Source organism: Eulemur rufifrons, chromosome 28 (genome assembly GCF_041146395.1).
Source record: "Eulemur rufifrons isolate Redbay chromosome 28, OSU_ERuf_1, whole genome shotgun sequence".
Lineage (NCBI taxonomy): Eukaryota > Metazoa > Chordata > Mammalia > Primates > Lemuridae > Eulemur > Eulemur rufifrons.
Window position 1 is genome coordinate 4,819,821 of NC_091010.1, and position 8,982 is coordinate 4,828,802.

The following is an 8,982-nucleotide window of genomic DNA, read 5'->3' on the forward strand; positions in this document are numbered from 1 at the left end:
TCATACCAAATGGTTAAACATTCAGGTTCTAGTTTTTTAGTTAGGATTTCATTGCAAATAACAAACTGTGTTGTTATGTATGACAAAAAACACTGCAAATGTACAGTATATGACTCTGTAATGGCATTTCATCTAACACATCTACTTCTAGTAGGCATTAGTGTTCCTACTAGATTGACAAATGTAAGGAATTGGGAAGCTTGCAAACAAAGAAATGAACAATAACCAATGAAGGTGTTGCAAAGCTGTGATGTAGTAGAACCAGCCTTGAATTCAAGTTTCCTGATTCCAATTTAAACATCTCTTCCTTTTTATTAATAACCGTAAGGATATGGTTTCACTATCTTTTTTATTTATTCTTTCTTGGCCTTCCTATGTTATGCTACTGACAATTTTGCTTCACATAATGGTTGGCACATTTCAAAAGTAGAGCCAATAGGACTTGCAGACTGATTAGATATGAATTGGAACGTGAAAGAACAGAGTGAATACTGACTCCAAGGTTTTTGGCCTGCACAACCGAAAGGACAAAAATGCCATTTACTGAGATGGAAAAGAAGGGTTATGTGCAGTTTGAGCAGTGGGAGGATCAAAAATTTGATGTTGGGCATGCTAAATTTGACATGCTTATTGGATAACCAAATGGAGATGTATAGTTAGCAGCTGGAAGGAAGACACTGGAATTTGGAGGAGAACTATAGAGACATAAATTGAAGATTTGTAAATGGTATTTAAAGCCACAAGATTGAATGAGATCACACAGAGCAATAACTTTAATATCTTTGACCTCAACTCAGGATACAAAATGTATTTTACATATTGACCAAATACATGTATATAACTTAAAAGTTTACAGAAGCAAATTTACCTTCCTGTGTGTCATACATTATTGCAACTGCCCTTTATACAATTAATAAAGGGCCACAACTTGGGAACGGTGGTAGGGGAAATATATATATATAACCAGCCATTGTTCCCTAGCTTGCTCTCCTATAATATAATTGCCTACTCAGGAGTCATAGAGCTGATGGTCATAAAGATTCTCAGCTTTCTTCATTGCTCCCATAGATAATTTCACCCTTGTGAAACCTCAGCCTAGTTTTTGAGAGATCTTCCAAGCCCTGAATTCTGGTGGAACAGCTGACCCACTCAGACCAGTGGCCTCCACCCAAGAACCAACTCAGCAAAGAAGACAATTTCTATGCCCATATGGTTCCGCCCTGAATCCAGCCAATCAGCAGATCCAATTGCTTAGCGCTTTGCTTGCCAAACTATCTTTAAAAACCCTTCCTCCCAAATTCTCGGGGAGATGGATTTGAGAAATTCCTCCTGTCTCCTTGTATGGCACCTGCGACATTAAACTCTTCCGCTGCTGTAACCCTTGCTGTTTCAGTGTATTGGCTTCCTCTTGAGCAGCCGGTAATGAACCTGGTAAGGCTGTACCACTATACTCTTTCTCTTCTACTTAATTGTCTCTTAAATTTTTCCCTTCCAACTCAATTGATTTTTTAACCCAGTAACAGTTGCGGCCTACGGTTTGAAAATCACTGACAGTTACTGACTTAGGACATTAATTGCATAATCGCAGCAAAAGAAGAGCTCAAAAGACTAGTCATTGGCACTGTAAAGATAAGAAGACAGTTAACAAAGGAAACTTAGAAGCAGCAGCCAGAGCTGAGAGAACTGGAACAGAGGAGCCCTGAACACTAAGTGAAGAAAATGTTTCAGGAAAGAAGGAAGTGTCAGAATGTGTCATTTGCTACTGAGAGGTTGAGTCAGATGAGTATCGACCTTTGAATTGGCAATACCTAGATCACTGAAACCTTGAGAACAGAGCAATTAAGATAAAAGAGTGGGGATAAAAGCCTGATTCTAAAGATAATAGATGGTTACAGCAAGTAGATACATCGCTTCTTGCTGTAAAGGAGAGCAGGGAAATGGGACCACAACAGGTAGGAGATGTGGGGGTACAGATGGTCTAGTAACTGGATGCAGCAGAGAGTGACAACTGTAGGAAGGAGATCCTTACGTAGGTTGGAGGCGTCAACTTAGACGAGGTGGACAAGAGGAGTAGGTGGGCACAGGTACAGATTGGTTGGTAGATTTGTTGTTAAATACACGTGGAATTTCTCTTCTGATTGTTGACAGCTTAATAAAATAAGAAGCTGAGAATGGGGGGAGGGAGAGAGGTGCTAGTGCTTTGAGAGGAGAGGAGAGGGTGCCACACCCCAGCCCCGCCCCATGACTTCGCATGGATGACTGCTGTATCTTTCTGCTGCTGACTTCCACCCTTGCCTCCTACAGTCTTTTTTTCTACACAATCACCAAAGTTATTTTTCAAAACTTAGACAGTGTCAACCCCAATATTTCCCCAATTCAGAGGAAAATCCAAAGTTCTTGCCTATAAAGTCCTCCATGATGTAGCCCCTTATTTCCAATGACCCTCTCACTTGCTTTGCTCCAGCCACCTGGCTTCCTTGCGGTTTCTCGGTTTCCTTAAGAGTAGAACATTTCCCTCCATTTCCTCACTTCCTCTGTGGCTTCACTTACAGGTGACTTTCTTAGAGAGGCTGTTTTTGACCACCCTTTGTGAAACAGCATTCTTATCAATGTCACCTTCCCCGACTTGGTTTTTGTTCTTGGCACTTATTACTATTTGTGGCAGAGACATTTACAGCTCATTAAATATCCATTTGCCACCCTCCCCTTCATACCCTTGCAATTAGGTTGGGCCACATGACCAGCCCTGGGGCTGGGAGCAAAAGGGTGCATATATACTTCTAGGCAGAGGCATTTAAGAGCCGAATGCAGCCCTCCAACTCTCTCTTCCCTGCTGCAGCCGTCTAGACCACATGGTGCAGGGGTGAAGCCATGAAAAGGAAACAGCTTGAATCACTGTCACCTCATTGGGAAGTTGCCTGGCTCCCTGGATTTTCCCAGGGTGAGAAATACATTTTGTTGTATTAAACCGCTGAGCTTTGGGGGTTAATCTGTTACCACAGCCTAATACAGTATGTTTTATGGACTAAATCGTGTCTCCGCCCCCACCTCCCACTCCCAATTCATGTATTGAAGTCCTAACTCCCAGAGCTTCAGAATGTGACTATATTTGGAGACAGGGTCTTTAAGGAGGTGACCAAGTTAAAATGAGGTCATTAGGGTGGGCCCTAATCCAATGACTGGTGTTCCTATAAGGAGAGATGATTAGGACACAGACACACACAGACGAAGACCATGTGAAGACACGAGAAGACAGCTGTTTGCAAACCAAAGAGAAAGGCCTCAGAAGAAACGAAACCTGCCAACACCTTGATCTTAGAGTTCCAGCCTCCAGAATTGTGAGAAAATAAATTTCTGTTGTTGAAGCCAACCAATCTGTGGTACTATGTTATGGCAGCCAGAGCAAATGAATGCAGGATCCTAATAACCCGTCAGGCATATTTGTTTTTATTGTTTCTTTCCTCTACAATGTAAGTGTATTATGAAAGCAGGGATGTTGTTTGGTTCAACACTGTATCCAGAGCACTAAGAATTGGGCCTGACGCCTAATAGATGCTCAATTAATATTTGCTGAATATCTGCATACTATATTTTAATTCATTTTTCCAAAGAAAATCTTTCTGGGCTCTACTCATTTTGCTAACTTTCCCTAATACTTTTTTAGACTCCTCTGAATTAAACTTCATTTTTTATTTCTAATTTTGCTAGTTTGCTTTTCTTTCTTGAGGTAATGTTGATGTGAATTTGTATAAGGCAATTTTATTCAATTTCTAGTATTCAGTTTTTTTCTCCCTAATTTCGATTTTTCTCCCCTCCTTTGGTTTTCTGAGTTCTTTTCCCAAGTTTTAGATTATAGTTTGTGTTTTTCTCTTTCTTGGTAACATGGCCATTTCTGCCTTAAATCCTTTCTAGAATAAATATAGCACTATGAATTTTCTGGTAATTATAACATTGACTGTGTTCTGCAAAACTTAATAAATACTACTTATGAATGTTGTATCAAATATTTTCGGCTGGGTGCAGTGGCTCATGCCTGTAATTCCAGTGACTGAGGAGGCTGAGGCAGGAGGATCACTTGAGGCCAGGTCTAGACAAACACTGGCAATATATTGAGACTCTGTCTCTACAAAATGCAATTTTAGCCAGGCATAGTGGCATGGTACCTGTAGTCCCAGCTACTCTGGAGGCTGAGGCAGGGGGATCTCTTAAGCCCAGGAGTTCAAGGCTACGCTGAGCTATGACTGGGCCACTGCACTTCATTCAGCATGGGCAACAGAGTGAAAGACCCTGTCTCTATAAAAATAATAATAATAATAATAAAAATAAACAAAATAATATATTCTAGTATTCTTTTATCTAAGTGTGAAGATTCTTTTAGTTTTCAATTATTGTTATACATTTTAATGACATTTTTGCAACACAGTATTTCTAAGAATGTGGAGTGTAAAATTTCTACTTATAATATTTTACATGAATTTTCCTGCCCCCAAGTGAACTTTATATAAAGCAATCAAATACTTGAGAAAACATATATTTTCTATCGTTTGTCCCATTTTATTCTCTACAAAATCCGTTAAATCTACCCTGTTTTTCTCTGTTGACTTATTTTGTTCTATCTAAAATGGATATTAAAGCACTTACTACCTAGTCTATTCCACTTCTTTTTGTATGTATCTTTTTAAGTTTTTTAATAAACAATTTTGGATTTAGAGAAAATTTGCAAAGATAGTTCAGAGTTCCCATATATCTCACACCCACTAATTAGTGTGGCATATTTGTGACAAGTAATGAACCAATGATGATACATTATTTAACTAAAGTCCGTACTTTATTCAGATTTCCTCCGTTTTCCCTTCTCTGTTCTGAGACCCCACCCAGGGTACCACATTTGTCAGCATGCATCCTTAAGCTCTTCTTGGCTGTGACAGTTCCTCAGACTTTCCTTGCTTTTGATGACCTTGAGCTAGTGTTGAGGAGTACTGGTCAGAAACCTCATAGAATGTTCCTCAGTTTTTCCTCATGGTTAGATTGGGGTTGTGAGTTTTGAGAGGACAAGTACAGTGGGAAAGTGCCATTCTCACCATGTGGTGTCAAGTGTCCATACTACCAACATGATTTATAACTGTTGATGTTGACCTTGACTACCTGGCTGAGGTGTCTGTCAGGTTTTTCCAATGTAAAGTCACTCCTTCCCCCTTCCCATACTGCACTCCTTGGAAGGCAGTCACCACGCATAACTGACGCTTACGTCTGCTCCCCTTCCTTAAGGGCAGAGTAGCTGCAGAATTCTCCTGCATGGGAATATGTGTCTCTTCTCCCTTATTTATTTATTAACATTTGTTTATTTATTTATTTATTTATATCAGTGTAGAATCATGGATGTTTTACACTTTGAATTACAACCCAATGCTATTCTGTTTTGCTGCTCAAATTGTTTTAGGTTGGGCCACTGGGAGTGCTTTCATTTGGCTTCTGTGTCCCTCTGACATACCCCATCATTACTGTAAGTTTTTATGTTTTGTTTTGTAGCACTTCCCTACTTTCTGGCACTACGAGGCATCTTCCTATTTCCTGTCCTGTGTTAGTTAAAAAGCTGACTCGTCTCAGGAGGGCGTCTCATTGGTCAGTAACAGCTGCACTTCAAAGAAACAGCTGTAAACTGGGCCTAAGGTTCTCACCTGTTTTGAAAGACAAGGCAGTCCTCTCTTAAAACCAAAAGGTTGCCAGAGCTGACAGGCGAAGACCCCCAGAGATGAGAGCTGATCAAACAGATATGCTAACGCCCAAGCCGGGCCCAGACTGAACCATGCGGTTAAAGTAATTAACACAAGGCACAGCTCGTGTTGACTTCTGAGATCATCTCTGTCTCCAAGAACACAATCACCGGAGCCAAGATGTCTCTGTTTTTTGCTAAAGTAATAGCCTTATAAAACTTAGAAGTTTGCCCCAAGATGATTTTATAACTCATTGTTCCCCTAGTTAGAGTTAGTTAAAGGATCTGTAGTAGCCTTTTAGAAGACTTTGACCCTAAAGCAAACTGCCTGTTAGTATGTAAATGGGCAACGGGAGCCTGTATGTACCCTATAAAATACCTGTGTGGAGTTTCAGTCTTGGATATATTTTATGCGGGAAGAAATATATCCATCTGGATACCCTCCTTATATCTATTTTCATAAACCTTTACTTTATAAACTATATCTTTGGCTCTGTGTATTATTATTATCATTATTTTATTTTTTATTTCTGTTTCCTACTATTTTTTCATCCTTTTCGATGACCCCTGCCTGAGAGACCTGATCGGAAGAAATAGAAAAAACCTCTTTGCGGGGAGCGTAGCTAACTCCCCGCAAACCGCCAGTGTGGCTGTATTTGGAATAAGGAATTACAGTTAAATGAGGTCACGAGGGTGGGGCTTTGATCTGATAGGACTGGTGTCCTTATAAAGAGAGACTCTGGAGAGCCTGCTCTCTTCCTAATGCCCGCCTGTCTCTGCACACACGTTGGGGAAAGTCAGTGTGAGGACCCGGTAAGAAGGCAGCCATCTGCAAGTCAGGAAGGCAGCCCGCACCGGAAACCAGCCCTGCTGGACCGAGAGCCGGGATTTCTAGCAACTAGAACTTTGAGAAAATAAATTTCTGTTGTTCATGCCATTCAGTCTGTGGTACAGTGGTCTCTTGGTATCCATGGGGAATTGGCTCCAGGACCCCCTGCAGATACCTAAATCTGTAGTGCTCAAGTCCCTTACACAAAATGGCGTAGCATTTGCATATAACCACTTACAATAACTATGTAAATGCTATGTAAAAAGTTATTATACTGTAGGTATTGTTTACAGAGTGACAAGGAAAAAAGTCTGTACATGTTCAACATAATCACAACCATCCACTGTTTTTTCTGAAATATTTTAGATCCTTGGTTGGTAGAATCCACAGATACAGCCTTAGATACAAGCGTTGGATACAGAGGGCTGGCTATATTTTGTTGTGGCAACCTGAGCAGAATAATACAAATTTTGGTACCAAGAAGTGCAGTACTGCTACAACAAATAACTAAAAATATGGAAGTGGGTTTGGAACTGGGTAATGGTTAGAGGCTGGAGGAGTTTTAGAGTGCATGCTAGAAAAAGCCTAGATTGTCCTGAAGGGACTGTTGATAGAAATATGGACCAACAGGTGACTGAATTAAAGGTGATGCTGGTAAGGGTTCAGAGAGAAAAGAGGAGAGCCAGAGAGAAAGCCTCCATCTTCTTAGAGAACACATATACCATCGTCCACGATGACATTAAAGGCCATTCTGGTGATGGTCTCAGATAGAAATGAGGAACAGTTTATTGGGAACAAAGGTGATGTTTGTTATTACATAAAGTAGAAAGACCTTTCATATCTGAGTCATGGCACCATTAGTTTTGATTAATTAAATAAAATTTAAATAAGAAAAAGTAGAAAGAACTTAGGTGAATTGTGTTCTAGCGTTCTGTGGAAGGTAGAAATTATGAACAACAAAATTGGATATTTAGCTGAGGAGACTCCAGAGCAAAGTATTGAAGGAACATCTTGGTTTCTCCTTACCACTTAAAATGCAAGGAGAGAGATAAATTGAAGGAATTTTAAGCAAAAGGGAACCAGAACTTAAGATTTGGAAAATTCTCAGCCTATCCATATTGAAAAAAAAAAAAAAATCATGTTTTGAAGAAAACACTAAAGGTGTGGCTGAATAACCATTTAAGATCCGTCAAATTTAATCAGCCACCTCAGCAAAAGCCAAAAAGGGGATTATGCCAGCAGAAATACTGCCAGCTGGGACAGAAAAAATAGAACAGAATGAAAGAAAGCTGCAGGACTTCTGGGATTCTACAGTACTAGACAATAGAGCTATCTTTTAAAAAGGGTTCAGAGATTGCCTGTGAGCACAGGATGCCACTCTGACCACAGACCCAGAGGGCAAGCTGGATCCTTCTCCATCTCAAAGGGGGGGCCTCTTCACTCAGGAGAGGCCAGAATGCCACTGACTGTGCCTCAGGGATAAGACTGAGGCCCAGTGCCTTGGGGGTGACAATGCCATCTCAGAGGGCCTGAAGGGCCAGCATTGAACCAACAAGGATAATTCTCAAGCCTTAAGACCTAATGGGATTTGCCTTGCTATGTTTTGGGACTTGCTTAGGGCCTGTCATCCCTTCTTTCTGATTTCTCCCTTTTAAAATGGGAATGTGTAGCCTATGCCTGTCCCACCACTGGTTTCACAGGTTCACAGCTGGAGAGGAATTCTGCCTCGTGACGAATAGTACCTCAAGACTCAGCCATATGTGATTTAGATTATATTTAAATAAGCCTTTAAATTTAGGCTTTAGAGTCCATACTGAAAGAAGTTAAGACTTTTAGGGCTGTTGGGATTGAATGGAATGTATTTGCATGCGAGAAGAACATACATTTTGGGGGGCCAGGGGCAGAATGTTACAGACTGAATGCATGTCCCCTCCCAAAATCCGTATGTTGACGCTCTAAGCCCCAGTGTGGCCGTATATGGAGTCAGACAGTAATTAAGATTAAATTGGGTCATAAGGGTGGGGCCCTAATCTGACAGGACTAGTGTCCTTATTATAAACAGCGACACCAGAGAGCACTAGCACTCTTTCCCACTCTGTACGCACACAGCAAGGAAAGGCCATGTGAGGACACAGTGAGGAGGAGCCGTCTGCAAGCCAGGCAGAGAGCCCTTATCAGAAACCAACCCTGTTGGACCTTGATCTGGGACTTCCAGCCTCCAGAACTGTGAGAAAATAAATTTCTGTTGTTTAAGCTGCCTAGTCTGCGGTATTTTGTTATGGGAGCCTGAGCAGACCAATACTCTGACAAAAACTGGGAAGCACTGAGGTAATGTGTTATTTAAAGCTAAATTCCTCACTTGTAATAATAGAGCATAACAAAATGACGTCTAAAGTATACTGGCTACTGTTACGATAACTACCAGAAAACCTAAAATCCA